At 41.1% G+C, this 17539-nt stretch overlaps 1 pseudogene; it reads left to right on the top strand.

Moving 5' to 3' along the window:
• The first annotated feature begins 15488 nt into the window (after positions 1-15488).
• Positions 15489-16323, top strand: LOC147424667 (protein trichome birefringence-like 25; annotated as a pseudogene).
• The last annotated feature ends 1216 nt before the right edge of the window (positions 16324-17539 follow it).

Here is a 17539-nt window from a genome sequence, read left to right as displayed (position 1 = left end):
AGACGGCAGGAAAAACGCTCTCCATCACCTCCTAAACAGAGAAGACCATTGCACACATCTCCACACCATAATTCAAAGAGGGATGATAAAAAGCAAGAGAAGATAAGGCAAAAAAGAGGACACCCTCTTCTCCATCTTCTTCATCCTCTTCCTCTTATGAAAGTGATTGTGCAGACAAAGAGATCAAGGCAAGAAAAAGGCAAGAAAGATGTCATCCTCTTCTCCATCTTCCTCAAATTCTTCATATTTTGAAGAAAGCGATGGTGCAACTTTTGAATCATCAAAAAGAAGAGGCCATAGGAAATCCTATGCCACGTGGAAGAGGTCATCCAAGCTCAAGAAGTTCAAAGAGGGAGGAAAGACCATCTCTTTTCTTACCTACGATGGTATCTTTGGTGCTACGGACAAAGTCTTGGCCTTTATCCAACAATTCGATGCGGCGTTTGGAGATGAGGGCTTCACGGAGTCTTCTAAGCTATACCATGTATCTATGAACTTTCAAAAGTCCGCCAAGCAATGGTGGTCTAGCCTATGGGCAAACGGTGAAGCTCCACAAACATGGAAAGCTTTAAGAGCTTCAATTATTATGAAGAAATTTTTGGCCACCGATGCCAAAGAAAAAGTACTCACCGAATGGCGAAGCTTGAAGCTCTCTCCCTATGAATCCATTCACAAATATGTAGACAAGTTTTGCGATTTACATCTCAAAGCCACTGTCTTCAAAAACATGGATTTTCGAGAGCAAAAACAACAATTTTGTGCAGGCTTAACTGAAGAAATGCCGGAGTATGTCAACTCCCAAAGGCCACTCACCATATCTGCGGTTATACACCACACTATGGTGGCTTCTCGAATCAATTTCCAAACACGGGGTAAGAGAAATTATAAGCCCGCGGAAAACAAGGGTTCCAATGAGCCTAAGGGGAAGGACAATGTCCAAAAATATCCTAAGGGCAACTCCATTAACAACAACGCTAAGGAGAAGGGAGTTTACAAATGCAAAAACAAACTCTCTCCTGAAGAGCTCGAGTGCTATCGCAAGGATAATCGCTGTTTCAAGTGCGGCGAGGAAGGGCATGCGTACCGAGCTTGTCCCCAAAAGAACACCCGCCATGAGTCTCTTAGAGCTACCTTGGTTGAAATCCAAGAAGAAGAAGCTCGCCACAAAGGATCTCCTCTATGCCATGCTTAGGGAAAGGTATGAGAACATGATTCTTTTATTCTCTTTGACCCTGGTTCTACTCATAATTTCATATCCACAGAGTTGGCCACCAAGCTAGGCATCCAAGCCTATGAGATGAGAGATGTCCTACCCGTAGATGGTGCTTTCAACGGGAAAGAAGCTTCAGTCACTCCCTTAATTGGGAAATTGAGGCTCCATGTCCAAAGCTATGTGGACAAAGAGGACTTCTTTATCAAAAGAAAAGTGAGTTTTTCTTACAAAGATTCAGTATTTAGGTCACATTATCTCTCAAGATGGCATCCAAATGGATCCATCAAAGTTAGAGGTAATAAAAGGATGGCCTAATCCAAGGAATATTCATGAACTAATAAGCTTTATAGGTATGTGTGCATACTATAGACGCTTCATAGAAGAGTTCTCACTAATAGCAGGAGCATTACATGACCTAACAAAGAAGAACGTTAAGTATACATAGACTACCAAGGAGAACAATGCTTTTGAAAAGCTTAAAGAAAATCTTATCTCTCAACCTGTACTTACACTGTCAGATCTCTCAAAGCCATTTGAGGTCCAATGTGACACTTGTGGTGATTGCTTTGGATCTTTATTGCTCCAAGAAGGGTACACCATAGCCTATGAAAGTCGAAGGCTCGACCCTGTTGAGCAAGCTCTAGGCATATATGAAAAGGAACTCCTCGCAGTTCTACATGCCTTAGACTCATGGAAGCACTAATTATTGGGGATTCCTTTCATTTTGTGGACGGATCACCAAAGCCTTAAGTACTTCAAGATGCAGACCAAGCTCTCCGACAAACAAATGATGTGGGAAAATTTCCTTTCAAAATTTTATTTTCATATTGCTCACATTGTTGGCAAGCATAATCAAGTAGCCGATGCACTCTCAAGACGACCGAGAGTGAATGCAATTTCCATAGCAACTCACAATGATTTATCTTCAATGATAGATGAGTATGGTGTTGATTCCAATTTTAGAGATGTGATTTCAGCCCTTGAATTAGGGAAGAAAGAGGAACCATTTACTTTACAAGATGGTTATCTTCTCTATGGCAATAGACTATGCGTTACTAACTCACTATGTGAGAAAGTAATTTATGAATCTCATGCTCCTCGTTATGCGGGGCATAGAGGGATCCAATACTCTACAAGGGATTGAAACATATTTCTATTGTCCTACCATGAAAGCAAACCTACAAGAGTATGTTTTTAAATGTGTGGTATGCCAAAAGATGAAGTTTGATAGAGGGAAGCAACCTAGATTGCTTCAACCTTTGCCAATCCCTAATTCACCACGGGAGAGCATATACATGGATTTTATCTTTGGATTGCCTAAGTCTACTTATGGGAATACGATAATATGGACGATAGTAGACAAGTTCAGTAAACAAGCTCATTTTATACCTGTCAAAAAGACTATCAAAGCCCATCAAATGGCAACCCTCTTCATCTCACAAATCTTCAAGTACCATGGCTTGCTAATGTCCATAATGTCGGATAGAGATCCTAGAATGACCAGTAGTTTCTGGAAGGGTCTCTTTGACAATTTAGGGACAAGGCTAAATTTCTCTTCGGCCTATCACCCGCAAACGGATGGCCAAAGTGAAACAGCTAACCTAGAAATTCTTGATCTACTAAAAGCCTATGTAACGGAAGTAGATCAAAGGTCCCAATGGGAGAAGTACTTACCCTTAGTGGAGTATGCCTACAACAACACTATACATACTTCCATAGGAAAAACACCTTTTGAGGTAATTAAGGGAATATCAAAAATTCCCTTGCTACTTAAGGTACACGTGAAGATCTTCGCTGCAGATGAGTATAGCCGAGACCTACAACAATCTTTCCAAAAGATTAAGGATTCTATCTCTATCTCATAGCAAAGGCAAAAGGCTGTTGCTGATAAGCACAAAAGAGCTCAAGTCTTTAAAGAAAATGATTGGTTCTTACTTAAATTTCTCAAGGCTTAATTAAGGCACAGGACGGGCAAGAATCCTATGGGACACCAAAAGTACTATGCTAAGTTAGCAAAAAGTCCTATGGCCCCTTCCAGATTCTTAGGCCAATCAATAAGATGGCCTTTCAAATCAAGTTGCCCAGCCATTGGCTCATACACAATGATTTCTATGTGAGCCTACTAAAGCCTTACAAAGAGATCCACCAGAGATCGAGAACCAAGAAGAGGTGCTATAGCCCAAGTCCATTCTCCGACATGAAGACAAGGTATTAAGAGGCGGTAAGACTATCCGGAAATATCTTATTAAGTTTAAGAATTATCCTTTTGAAGATGCTAGATGGATGCAATGCATACAGTTAAAGGATAACCTAAACCTTGTCAATGCTTACAATGCTTCCCTAGAGTAAGCAAATGTACAAATGTTTAAAATGAACAGAGTTTTTGTCTTATAAGAATTTCTTTTCTTTATTGTGCACAAATGTGAAGTAGTTTGTATGCTTAGAATCAAGTTTGCAAAGACCCACCGGAGATCGAGGACCAAGAAGAGGTGCTATAGCCTAAGTCCATTCTCCGACATGAAGACAAGGTATTAAGAGGCCCACAAGAGATCGAGGACCAAGAAGAGGTGCTACAGCCCGAGTGCATTCTCCAACTATTGAAGACCCACCGGAGTCGAGGACCAGGAAGAGGTGCTACAGCCCCCGAGTCCATTCTCTGACATGAAGACAAGGTATTAAGAGGCCCACCAGACTATCTGACGATATCTTATTAAGAATTATCCTTTTGAAGATGCTAGATGGATGCAATGCATACAATTAAAGGATAACCTAAACCTTGTCAATGCTTACAATGCTTCCCTAGAGTAAGCAAACGTACAAATGTTTAAAATGAACAAAGTTTTTGTCTTATAAGAATCTCTTTTCTTTATTGTGCACAAATGTGAAGTAGTATGTATGCTTAGAATCAAGTTAACAAAGACGACGTCTCCCAAACACCAAGTAGAACTTATCACTCTACTATGGAAGATTGATAGGATTAATGTGTAGACATGCTTGTGGCAGCTTAGGATCTCAAGATAGCAAATGGATACTCATCCATTCTGGAATGATTTCCTAGGGTAACACATGGATCCTCTACCCACTAGAAAAAGGACTAATAAATAGGCTTTATCTTCTCTACCCCAAAGTCGAAGATGACTATGATTTCAAGAGAGAGATAATGTCATATAACTAATTTCTAATTCTCCTAAATGATTTTCTCATGTTAAATTGATCATTTAATATGGGTAAGTGCCAGGGGAGAAAAAGCTAGAATATTGGTTAAGCTGGCAAACCGACCATAGTAGAGATCTAAAGGAGGGAAAATAGGGATCCAAAGGGGCGGCATCTACAAAAGAGCAATGTGCAACAATGGGCTTCAAAGACAAAGGTTCTACCCATTAAGACTTCCAAAATGCTAAGGTTCCAAAAGTCGAAAAGGTCGTGTAAATGGTCAAGCTTATTTAAACTGGATGCTTTGTGTGTGTACAAAAAAATTCGATGCAAGCTCCTACATGGGAGGGAGGGAGCCCTTTTGATAGGCGATGAGAGAGAAACACACACACACACACACACACACATATACACACTCATGCAAGCCCCTTTACACAAAGGGCATAGTGGACACATGTCAGCTCCCTAGCCCAGTTGCCCCCAAGGTGTACTCAAATCCTATTGGATGGCAGTGGAGGTGGACCGATGAAAATTAGGCTAGAGTAAATCTAGTTTGATTCATTTAAAAACACTTAATAAAAGAAGCAATAAGAATTAAGCTCTCTAGAAGACTATTGGACAGTCTCCCAAGGGGTCCAATGAGCATTCAATAGCCCACTGGCTTGCCTGATTCCTATTGGCCAGGAGACAAAGTGGTCAAATGAGAGTTTAATTGAAATAATTAATTGCCTAAAGCTCTCACAAAAGGGGAATGGGGGACACATGTCAGAAGGTTATCACTTATGCTACTTAGCTTTCATTGGCTAAGCTGGGAGAGGTCCAATGAGTTGATAGAAAGAGTAAGTAGCAAGAGGGGTCAACCAACAGAGAGAGGGGGCTGAAGCAAGAAGAATCTCTCTCTCCTTCTCAAGCTCTATTGGAAAGCTTATCACCTGCTCCAAGCTTGTGAGAAGGGAGGCCTACACCAACAACTCTTGGCTTTGTGATGCAAATCCAATCAACAGCCAAGCTTCAATGCATGCTCATCTCCTCTATCATGCTCTTCAAATTACTAAAGCTAAGCTATGCTAATATGAGTGATTATGTGAGGAGATGTACATCTTTCTCGTAATAATACTCCTTCTTCCTCTCAATCTACTCTCATACCCCGCTTGCTCTCACCATCTTCGAAGGTGAGTGAGGTCTTGGGTCTGAGATCGTGAGGGAATTGATGTTGTGTTTTATAAGTGTTTTTCTTAGTGCTTGAAGCTTCCATCTTCATTGCACTAGCTAGTTATTGAAGAAACACAAAAAATTGTATTGTAAAATGTTTGTCTTGATGGGGGAAACCTATAATACAAAGTCTTTTGGAGGGGGGACCGGCTCCATGAAAATCCGGTCCTCAACTTTTGTCAATAGCTGAATTTCTCTCTCTTTTGAAGTATTGTTCATGCTTATCTAACTAGGTGTTATGATTTTTTTTGCTAAATTAACTTACTGATAAAGAAGATAAGCTATCTAGATTGGTAAAGCATCTTATAAAAAATAAGCACTTCTCTTCTTCATTTTTTGAAGGTGCAAACTTGAGAGTAATCTTTGGAAAGCCATAGATAAGTCTCTTTCACACACACCTCCTACACACACACACACACCTCTCCAAGAGAAGCTATGGACAAGCCTACCATAACTTGACCTGATTCTTGTCATTACACTCTCCCTTTCCTTGCTCCTAGCCCTCAAGCTTCAATATCTTGAGTTTCCCTTGTCTCATTCCTTTCTCTCATTCCAAGTAGCGCATTTGGTGGCCTTCTGGTGAACACAAAGAGGGGGAGAGATGCCTACGCCACCAAGCTTCTCTGATAATTCCCAAAGTGAAGAGAAGCCTCTACCATACACACACCAAGGTAAGGTTTGCTTGTCATCTTCATGATAATGCACATCTTAAACAATTGGGTTACTTTTACTCTAAGTTAATTCATGCTTAAGCTCTCATGTTTCCATAAGCAAGGTTTTCTCTTACTTTAAAGAACAACTTAATAATTTTTCTTGTTGCTAATTACTAACAATGTTACTAATCACTAACTTTGATGCTATTTCATGTTCTTTAGAGTGTCATGTAGTAGAAAGTATTGTCTTTATCCATAGGTGCCTAGAGATTATACTTATCTAAATAGTATGCATGATGAATGGTGACTAATATCTATTCTTACCCATAAACCCTTGCAACAAATTTTTAACAATTTCTAAGCTACTAATAAAGGAACTAACCTTAATTTCCAAAAGAGGCATTAAAATTTCTCCAAAATGAAATACTCTCATGAAAGGTTATAGATTTTTCTCTAATTATACATTCAAGTTAAATCAAGATATAGACTCTCCTTTTCTTCTTTTCTATAAAGTATACACATGTAATATTTTAAGTGACATAATTAAGCCAATGTATAATTTCTCTTAAGAGAAAGTTGAGTTTTGAAGGGTAATTTTGTCTGAATCAAAGGAGCTTCCGATTCCAAGTAAGGTTATCCCCTTCTTATCAATTGGAAAATCCCAAATCTCTAAGCCTCTCCTAGCTACATGATTAATCCTCTCCATGGTAGTAGGGGTAAGACTAAATCCCATCTTAAATAAGGATTTGTTAATTATTCATACTCCATTTCATGACACTAGCATGTCCACTCTCATCAAAGTATTCTACCATTCAACAAAGGATACTATTCTTATATAAACAATCATCTATTCTTGTATAATCAATCAAAAGAAGTTTTAAGATTATTTGACTTAATATTACAAGTTGATGCATTTTAATTTTGTGTTTACACACTACAAGAGGTTGTGTGCTCTTGTGACGCTTTTAGTGACGGAAATACACTGGGTTTTTATAACCCCCGACGTCGCTATATGCGTCGCTATGGCAGTTGTCTATTTACCTTTGAAAAAAAGTGCAACGGTAAATATAGACCGAAAATAGTCACCCACAAGACAATATAATCATTAACTCCATCATCCATAGTATGTATTGTTTGCAAAATAAAGATACAAAAATGACAAGCGTGAATTGATGAAAGTAAACTCAATGACAACTGTACACAGCAGCAAAATCACTTGATTGTTAATCATTGCAAATGTAATAGTTACAAACCATTGTCATTATTTAAAAAATATACATGGTTTTCAAAAAGACGTATATAAAAGTCGTCTCATGATACATAATCTATGACAAAAAGAAACTAATGCTAGGCTAAACTAACGTCGTCTAATCAGACGTCTCATCGCGTCGAAGCGCCATATCTGTCGGATTCTGCAAAAAAAAACAATGAGATAGCTTTTTGTAAGTATAAACATATAGATATGTTTATAAAACAATACAATAAATAGAAAAGAATAAACCCTAATACTAACCATGCCGCCGCGAGAAGTCAGGATGTCTATAAGGGCGTTTAAGCCCTTCCTGCCTGTGTACTCACGCTCGTATGGTGTGGGATCACGTCCTGTAAACGACCACTGTCAAAACATACAAAGAATCCATTATGTTAGAGTTTCAAATCCCATAAACCCTAAACTATCGAACATAGATACGAAAACACTTACAAAATCGGCCTCAAATGATGCCCACTCGCCACTCCCCAAGTGGTGCGAGCTCCCTGCCTCTACTTGCGCTCTGGCTGCCTCCTTTTGTTGCTTCTACTTGTTGGGATTCTCGCACGCTTCTTTCTTCGCATGCTTCCAATCTTCGTTGGCTAGCCAATTTGGTTTGCTCCACCCATGCTTGATTGCTTTTTGCACTTCGGAACACTTATGCTTGCAGTATTCGCGCATTCGAACCTTCATCACATCTTCATTGAAGCTGTCATCCCGTGTTGGAACGGAAAACTCATCATGAAGCATGCTGATGACTCTTTCTTTTAATTCATTCGGTACTTCACTCCAGGTGTTTAGTATGTAGTGTCTAAACACCTGAGAGCAAAGACCGCGCATGCGGGAAATCACTTCTTGCCGTCATCATACAAGATGATGTCGTCGCTGAAGTCGACGGAGTAAGACAAGCCCTCTCGCTACTGACACGTGAACCTGGGTGTCTCGGTCCGGGTCTCTAGCGGCGTGTCAACGGGGGTACGAACGCCAGCTGTCTCCACTGGAGTCTGAGCCCTGAAGCGAGGAGTGTCCACACTGGAGTGACTTTTGGAGGAGTAGCTAGTGGTGTGTAGCTGCGGGGAACGGTAGTCAGCCGCACAAAACCTGGTGTCGATGGCGATGTTGTGGTTGGTGTCGGGATGGGCAAAGAAGGGGAGGGTAAAGAGCCTTGTCAAACACGAGGCGGTGTCGAGGCATCGGTGGCGCCACCCCCACAACAACCGCCACCGCCACCGCCATCACTAGAGCGCCGCTACCTAGACGAGTGTGAAGATCAGTCTCGTCGATACCGAAGCTCTGGAGCGCGCTGAGGACTCTGAAATAGAGGGAGATGCGGATGGAGTAGGAACGCGCGATGGTGCGCCAGAGCGATAACGCTCCACGTACCACTGTCTCTGCTGCGGTGACAAAGAAGAAAGAAACTCTTCATCATCCATACCTGCATTAAACACACGAACATTTAAACTTAATATTGAATGAATGGAGTAGAAAACATGGACAAGTAGATAGATAGAGAGAGAGAGAGAGAGGAGGTGCTCGTCGTCTCTGCTTATGAGAATATACCTAGAGCATACGTACCTGGAGTGGACGCAAAGACCATTAAATACAATGACAGAATGATGCATATAAATACAATGACGCAAATACTTAAAGAGCCGGAGAATCATACAAGAACTTGAATGTGCTTGTAGCTTTGGAATGTTCAAAGGCTAGCAGCAACAAAAAGCGTTCTTCTTCTATTCAACTTGAGTGATGGAAGAGGCAAGTGCATAACTCTGAACTTACAAAACGGAGAAAAATTGTTAAAATACAATATTTATGGCTTTAAGAGATCTCTCGCTCATCCTCGCATAGGTCAGCATAACTTCCTATATCTATATAGAGCTCTCCGTTTAAATAGATTTCCTCTGTTTCATTTTGTAGATCTTTTGCATGCACCCCATAGAGAGTAGCAGCTTGATGTTCGTCTGGCACCACCTCCACGGCTTCTGACTGCTGAGCATCTACTCCAATCTCCTCCATTGATGCCACTGTGATTGGCACATGGTAGCCTTCATACGTCCGTGCACTACGAGGGGCTACCTCTATGACATACCACCAGTTCGATGTCAATCCACAATTGTTGTAGATCTTCCAATAGTGGACGAAGATACACATCCATATTCTTCACTTTATATCGCCCAGCACAATCAAGATTAGCCATATGTTACCCTTCTTCGTAGTCAACCACGGGGGAATGTTGTAGTTGAGGATGACAACGGGCCATACACTGTAAGATGTTGATCTTTGACCAAATGGATTTACGCCATCCATAGCCAGGCCTAAGCGCAAATTTCGAGCTTCCCTGGCAAAATCCGACCATGTTCCATCTATCTATTTCCAGGCTGCACAATCTGCAGGAATCCGTAGCACACCATCCGAAGATTTATTCTCCTCATGCCATGATGCTAGGGCGGCCATGGACTTACATTCGAAGAAATGCTTGATGCGAGGAAGCAGAGAAAAATGTTGCAAAACCTTTTGCGGAATTTTTGTTCCGTGGAGATCTACTCGATATCTTTCGGAACCACATTTCGGACACTTCTCCATGTCTATGTATTCCCCTCTGAATTGTAATCCATCCCCAAGTTTCGCAAAATCTTTCTTGCTTCCTCTCGGGAATCTGACATCACATTATCAGCTGGTAGTATGTGCTCTTTGAACAATCTACACAACATAAAAATACGGTACAATTGTGTAAAAATCTATCAAATCATTATACATTTAGAGTTTTATTAAAGTAAACTAATTGTAATAGATCACCTGGAAAGCGCTGTTACACTAGTGTCACTCCATCCAAACTTTGTTTGCATGTTGAGAAGAGCCAGGAGCGCTTTCAATCTAGACACACGTGCTCCATTATACAATGGCGTATCGGCTTCACTTTTCATATCATCATAGACAAGCCTTTCTGAATCCATGATCGTCTTGATCATTTCATCAATCTCGGGCTCAAACATTGCCTTGTTGGGAATGTGGTCTACATGATCATCCCCCGAGCTATCATAGGCTACATCTTGTGGCCTCACATACGCTGCTTGACCAAAGCGCCTACGAACACATCTATTGGGTTGCAAGATTGTTGCCTGTTGGCCAGCGTCAGAGTCTGACGAGTTATAATTGGCAACAAATCGATCTATAATAGATGGATTGAACTCGCCAAATTCGCGAACGTGCTGCAAACAAAGGAATCTTGTCCGTCGCACAACATGCTTGCAATGGTTACAAGGACATAAAAATCCTCGTTGAGAGATAGGTGTTTCAGTTGGATGGCCCCACATCCTCGTCACTACTCATAATGAGGGTAAAAATCTTATAACCTAGACAACAAATTTAATCTTCTATTGGCATTCTTCATCTTTTATCTCTCTCTCTCTCTCTCTCTCTCTCTCTCTCTTTGTTCACACTATAAACTACCTCACATTCTCTACTCATGTCCAATCCCTGCACACCTCGGTCTAGAGGTGCACAAAGATCAGAACCACCGGGTTATAATCTCGTCTTTATTGGTCAATGCCTATATTTGTGGGTACAAGAAATCTGCACACCCACGTCTACATAATACTGCATGTAGTGGACAAAACCCCTTTGCCTCTTCTCTAGCTGTAGCATTTCACAGCATCTTAACACCTTTTCACAGTAGATCTTTGTTTGTAGCATGCAGGTACGCCATTCTTGCAATGTAGCTGATGTCTGCTCAAGGCAATTAATTCTTAATCTAGATTTGACGGGATGTGGTGTGTGTGTGTGTGTGACCCTTGGAATCGTCATCTTGCGTCACTAATTTCTGTGTAGGCTCAATTTGCTCTTCAATCAGCTGAACATGACGGCTTATTGTATGGTAGCAACAGTCAAACATGCAGGTGGAATTGCTGGTCCGTATGGAGTGTCGAGGCTGTGAGCGCAAAAAAACTTCTCGCCATTTCTTCTAACCTTATCTTAAACGATTTTCTCGCCATTTCTTCTAACCTTAAATAACCTAAATCTAATCTAATATAACATAAACAAACCTAAATTTAATCTAATATAACATAAATCTAAATTTAACGTAAATAAACCTAAATCTAATCAAACGTAAATCTAACTAAAAATAAACCTAAATCTAATCTAATTTAACTTAAATAAACCTGAATCTAATTTAACGTAAGTCTATATCTAACCTAATCTTTAACGTCTTTTGGGAAAGTTTCCTACAACGTTAAAACTCTCTTCTTCTTGTGTGTGTGTGTGTGGGTGTGTGTGTATCAATAAAAAGAGAAAAATGGTATAACCTTTCTATCACCCAAGTGTGGTAGATTGGTTATGCCATTTTCCTCTTAAATAACAAGTCTTGAGTTCAACTCTTCGTCGGCTAGATTTTTAGGTCTCTTTAATTAGTTTCCTACGATGTTAAATTAAACTCTCTTCTTCTCGGGTGTGTGTGTGGATGTGTGTGCACGCCAATAAAAAAAAAAGAAAAATGGTATAACTTTTCTATCACTGAAGTGTGATAGATTGGTTATGCCATTTCCCTTATGAATAACATATCTTGAGTTCAACTCCTGTCGACTAGATCTTTAAGGTCTCTTGGGATAGTTTCCTACGATGTTAAGACTCTCTTCTTATTCTTCTTCTTCTTCTTCTCTCTCTCTCTCTCTCTCTCTCTCTCTCTCTCTCTTTGTTTTATCTCTCTCTCTCTCTCTCTCTCTCTCTCTCTCTCTCTCTCTCTCTCTCTCTCTCTCAATGTGTGTGTGCATTCTTTGATAATGCATGTGTGTGTGCGCGTTTTTGGTTTATGCATGCTCTCTCTCTTTTTTCCTCTCTCAATGTGTGTGAGCATTTTTTGTTTATGCTTGTGCTCTCTCTCTCTCTCTCGTTCTATCTCTCTCTCCCTCAAAAACACAATGTGTGTGTGTGTGTGTGTGTGTGTGTGTGTGTGTGTGTGAGAGAGAGAGAGAGAGAGAGAGAGGGATAAAGAAAGAGGGGAAGGGACCATGAGAGTGAGGAGAGGAAAGGAGCATACTTGGCTCTCCTTCCTCTCCTCATGTGTGTGTGTGTGTGTGTGTGTGTGTGTGTGTGTGTGTGAGTGAGAGAGAGAGAGAGAGAGAGGGAGAGAGAAAGAGGGAAAGGGAACATGAGAGTGAGGAGAGGGAAGGAGCATACCTGGCTCTCCTTCCTCTTCTCGTGTGTGTGTGTGTGTGTGTGTGTGTGTGTGTGGAGAAGAAAGAGAGAGAGAGAGAGAGAGAGAGAGAGAGGGAGAGCGTAACCTTCTTGTTTGAGCGTCCGTCGAAAACTCAGATCTAAGATCTAAGTTTTCGGACGCTCTCGGTTATTTTTTTAAGCCCTGGTGGCGTCGCTATGTTACTTGTAACATAGCGACGTCGTGCTTTTTCATTTTTGAGCGTCACACTACGAGCGTCGCTACTATTAAGCACGTCTTGTAGTGACAACTCATGGTTCGCACCATAGGAAGGGTCATTGTAGAGAGCATATGCATTGTTCATTTCAGGTTGTCTACTTTCAAGTTTGTTTTGCAATTACAAAGGAGAGGAGGGGGAGTAAGGGGATAGCTTCACGAAAGTGACAACCATGTTGTTTGAACATAAAACACCTATCGCTTCCATGGATGGAAAATGATGCGAATTAGAAAACAAATGAGATTCTAGCAACATGGGATTAACTTGAAAACTTATGTCAAGACAAAACCTTAAACTCCCAAGAGAAGAAAACAAATGAGATTCTAGCAACATGGGATTAACTTGAAAACTTATGTCAAGACAAAACCTTAAACTCCCAAGAGACTCGTTGTTTTCTTAAGGTCTTGAATAAGTAGACATAAAAAAGGAAATATGAACTAAGAGACTATAATTTAATGAAGTTAATCTAAATTTTAATTAGGATTAAAAATTATCGAGAAGATTTGGCGTGGATAGCCCTAGCATAACATAAAAGGTTTAAGTGTGAAATTTGTCTTATACATGTTTGGAAAAGGCCGGTGCAGGTGTTTACCTGTGGGATGCAATAGGGGATGGTTCTTTCTGGCTGGGACTAATAACCGTTAGTCTATATTTTGAGCACCAATTAATTCAATGTCCTAAAATAAGGATTGTATGCGAGTGAGCCTTGGTCGCCGGGTGGGAGGATTCACGGATGCGTCTAGATATCGGCCTAATCCGGGTAGGCCTGATGCGGACAGGAAAAGGAGGAAGGAAAGTAGATCCACGAAGGGATCGGATAAGGGAGTAAGATGTGATTTAATTAAGGAACTTTTTTAGCTATTTGGTAAAAAGGAACCTTGGAAAGGCTAGGAACCTAAATGGGTTATCCCAAAATTGTACTCATCAACTCGATATTTGCTCTATTTCTTGGGATATTTATCTAAAAGGAACTTAAGGTAGATTAATTTTGTAAGCTTTTCTTAAATAAGATAAAGAAAAATAAAAATTGGAATTGTGTAAAGACGCCGCTCTTCCCCTCCATGTTTGCTTGTGTAGCAGATATTTCTACTTTTTTGGTGTTGTGCTTTGTTGATGAGACACCGTTGCTAAACATCAATCGAAAACAGCCCAGATCTTCTTGGCCAAGCTCAACGTATCCCACAATCAATGCATTCCAAGAAACCATATCCCAGACAGAAAGCTCCTCAAGTGCTTTTTGTGCTTTATGAACTGCACCACATTTGGCATACATGTTGACCAAGGAAATTGTAAAATGCAATATGCCTTCAAGGAGAAAGTGTATGTGATTGCACTTGGAGAGATGCCCTCTCTCTACATCTGTTGAAAACAGCCCACAGCTTCCAGACCCTCACCATTTTGGACATATCGCGCAATCAATGCACTCCATGAGACAACATTGTGGACAGGAAGCTTGTCAAGGACTTGTTGCGCTCTTCCTCTCCATGTTTTCTTATGGAGAAAATATTGTTGCTTTCTTGGTGCTGCTTTGCTGATTTCATCTGGAGATATACCCTCACTTGGCATCCACCGAAAATCTTCTTGGCCAAGTTGGGCATATCCAACAATCAGTGCATTCCAAGAGACAACATCCCAAAGAGGAAGCTCCGGGATGTTATCCCAAAGAGGAAGCTCCTCAAGCACTCTTTGTGATTTATGAAGTGCGCTACATTTGGCATACATGTCGATCAAGACATTTGTGTAATGCGACATGCCCTCAAGGTGCAAGTGTACATGATTGCATTTGGGGAGTTTTACTCTCTCTATATATGTCGAAAATAGCCCAAAGCTTCTTAACCCTCACCCTATTAGACATATCATGCAATCAATGCACTCCATGAGACAACATTGCAAGCAAGAAGCTCATCAAGGACTTGTTGCGCTTCTCACTCCATGTTTTCTTGTGCAGTGGATATTGTTGCTCATTCCCAGAGCTTCTTGACCAGATCTTCTTCTCCATGTCATGTATGTCAATGAGAGAGGACCATGGATTTGATTGAGTAAGATCCCATTGTTTCCAACAACCGCACATGTCTTAAGGCTTCCCAAGAGCCATGGTATGGTTTGGTTTCTTCATGTAATGCTTATCAATGGGATCTTTCACTGTGTTTTGAAGTTGTGCCATGAGGTGAGGGTCATAATGCTTGTTTTGAACCCACATACAGAGAGAGCTGTGAAACTGCGCCTACAAGGGCACGTACTGAGGGATACTGAGAGGAGAATAGGAAGCCTTTTCTCTCTCAATCTGGATGGTTGCCTTCCTTCGTAGAGTTTGTCGCTCGAGAACACAAAGCGAGGCCTCACAAACTACCCTTCATAGAATCTCTCCGAGGCTACTAAGGATCACATCAACCTTGTGCCTCCTTAGGATGTTGATGTTAATCCCCCTGATCTTGATGTTACAAACCTCATCAATTTTGTTGGAATGCACTACTTCATATCTTGATGATAAACTCAATACCGCATTGAAAAAATGAATCCTTGTCCAATTCTTTTAATTAAGATTGGCATATTATAGAACAAGAAGTTGAAACATATGGAGAGGTGATTGGATTCCACACCCTGACGGGCCTGCTTATACAAATGCAAATGTCCATACATTCAAGAAAATTAGAATTGTACTAAGCTCAAAAGACCAGACCTCAGATTCTTATATTGGAGATGGAAACCTTTCGGTTGTGAGCTTCCCTTATTTGACGGGAAGATATTTCTCAATATTATTGCAGAAAAGAAATTGGCTTTCATTGGGGATTCCATAGCTCAAAACAATTTTCAGTCTATTTTGTGCCATACTCTTGCCCAAGAAATGCTTCTCTTGAGATTTATAATATGTGGTAGCCTCTTCTAAATAGAGAGGGACTTCTGTACGTGGAGACCCTCTGGAAATGGCTTCAATCAATCGCAGAGCTTGTAATTGAAGCTTGCACTGCTTACAGTCCATGCAGAGGTAAGGAAGAAGTAAGCTTTAGCTGTAATTTAACTGCAGGTTGAGATTCCTCTGCTAAATATGGTTTGCACTGGAACGTCCATATATTGTACTTCAGAACTTACAACTTCACATTCCTTTTTTGCATGCAGGGCTCCCTTCTTAGCTGTCAAAGGAGTTGAGCAAGCTGCAGGCTTTCCACATCGCATTGTGAAGCTTGATATGGATGTTTTGGATGAAACTTGGCACCATCAGTGCATAACTACGATTATATTGTTTATTCATTAGGGTGTTGGTTCTTGAGGGACTCTCTCTATTTTGCTCAAGATGAGCTAGTGGTCTGCAATCATCGGTCAATGTTGAAGAATGCGACAGAATATGTGGCTTGGGCATACGCCAGCTACAAAGCGGCAGTAAGGACGGGCTTCAACTTTCTGATATCTTAAAAGAAGTGGTAATCTTGAGGCTCTCTTCTTAGCCAAAGCCATGGGAGCTTGCTCAAAAGGACAGCCTATTGAGGTTCCCATGGAAGCTGTGAGTTTTAGCCCTGTTGTGTCGCCATTGGAGTTGTGAGGTTTTGTGGAGGGAGGGCAGGTGTAACCGTTGGAGAGAGGTGTGAGAGCTCGGATAGAAAAGGAGACATGATCTGAGCCGTCTACCACACACACCCACTCTGCTCTATTAATTCGCCTCTAATGATGCACGCCATCGCGACTGTGCAATCTACTACGATAATTTTTGTGAGAAACACCTCCCTTCTGCTAACCCTTCGTGCCTCCAAGATGCCGATATGGGCTTAAAAATTCATGCTGATATTGCTAGTGAGGGGCTGTTGCAAATAATTGTCGTGCTTGACAATGCCTTGGTCGATATGTATGCCAAATGTAGTGTGGGATGTCATCTTTTGGAACGCATGGATTGCAGGATATGCTCGACAAGGGCCGGGTCAAGAAAATTTCAATTGGTTTTAGTAGGTGCTTGAGGAGCTTACAGTTAAGAACGACGTCAACTGATTGCGGGATACACACAATAAGAGTAGGACGAAAAGCTCTAGGCTGTTTTTAGAGGATGCAAAGTGAGGGACTCTGTCTATATGCAATCACCTATGTGTGCATCTTGAAGGCATGTGACTCTACGCTAGATGCTGATATGAGCTTAAAAATTCACTTTGATATTGTTAGTTAGGGGCTTCTTGTCTGGAATGTTGCCTCTCGGAATGCACTGATTGGGGATGTGCACAACAATAGTAGCGCCAGAGTCCAGAGTGTGGACTCTTGGAATGTAGTGATTTCAGGATGCTCTAGATTGTTCTCAGCAGATGCAATCACCTGTGCATGCATCTTGAAGGCATGTGGCTCTACGCACAACAAGAGTAGGGCTAGAAAGATTTCGAGCTTGGCACTACCTTGGTCGATATGTATGCCCAATGTGGTGCGCTTGAGAAAGCACAAAAACTGCTTGAGGAGCTTCTTGTCTGAAATGTCGCCTCTTGGAATGCATTGAATGTGGGATGTGCATAACAAGAGCAGAGCCATAAAGCTCTAGGCTGTTTTTCAGTGGATGAAAATGCTTGGAATGCATTGGTCGTGGGATACTCACTACAGAAGTAGGGCCAGGAAGCTCTAGTCTATTTTCAGCTTCCTATCCGGAGTGTGGACTCTT

Source organism: Adiantum capillus-veneris, chromosome 25, assembly GCF_014529385.1.
Source record: "Adiantum capillus-veneris isolate H3 chromosome 25, ASM1452938v2, whole genome shotgun sequence".
Taxonomy (NCBI): domain Eukaryota; kingdom Viridiplantae; phylum Streptophyta; class Polypodiopsida; order Polypodiales; family Pteridaceae; genus Adiantum; species Adiantum capillus-veneris.
The sequence above is the reverse complement of the archived record's forward strand: the minus strand, read 5'-3'. Positions and strand labels throughout refer to the sequence as shown.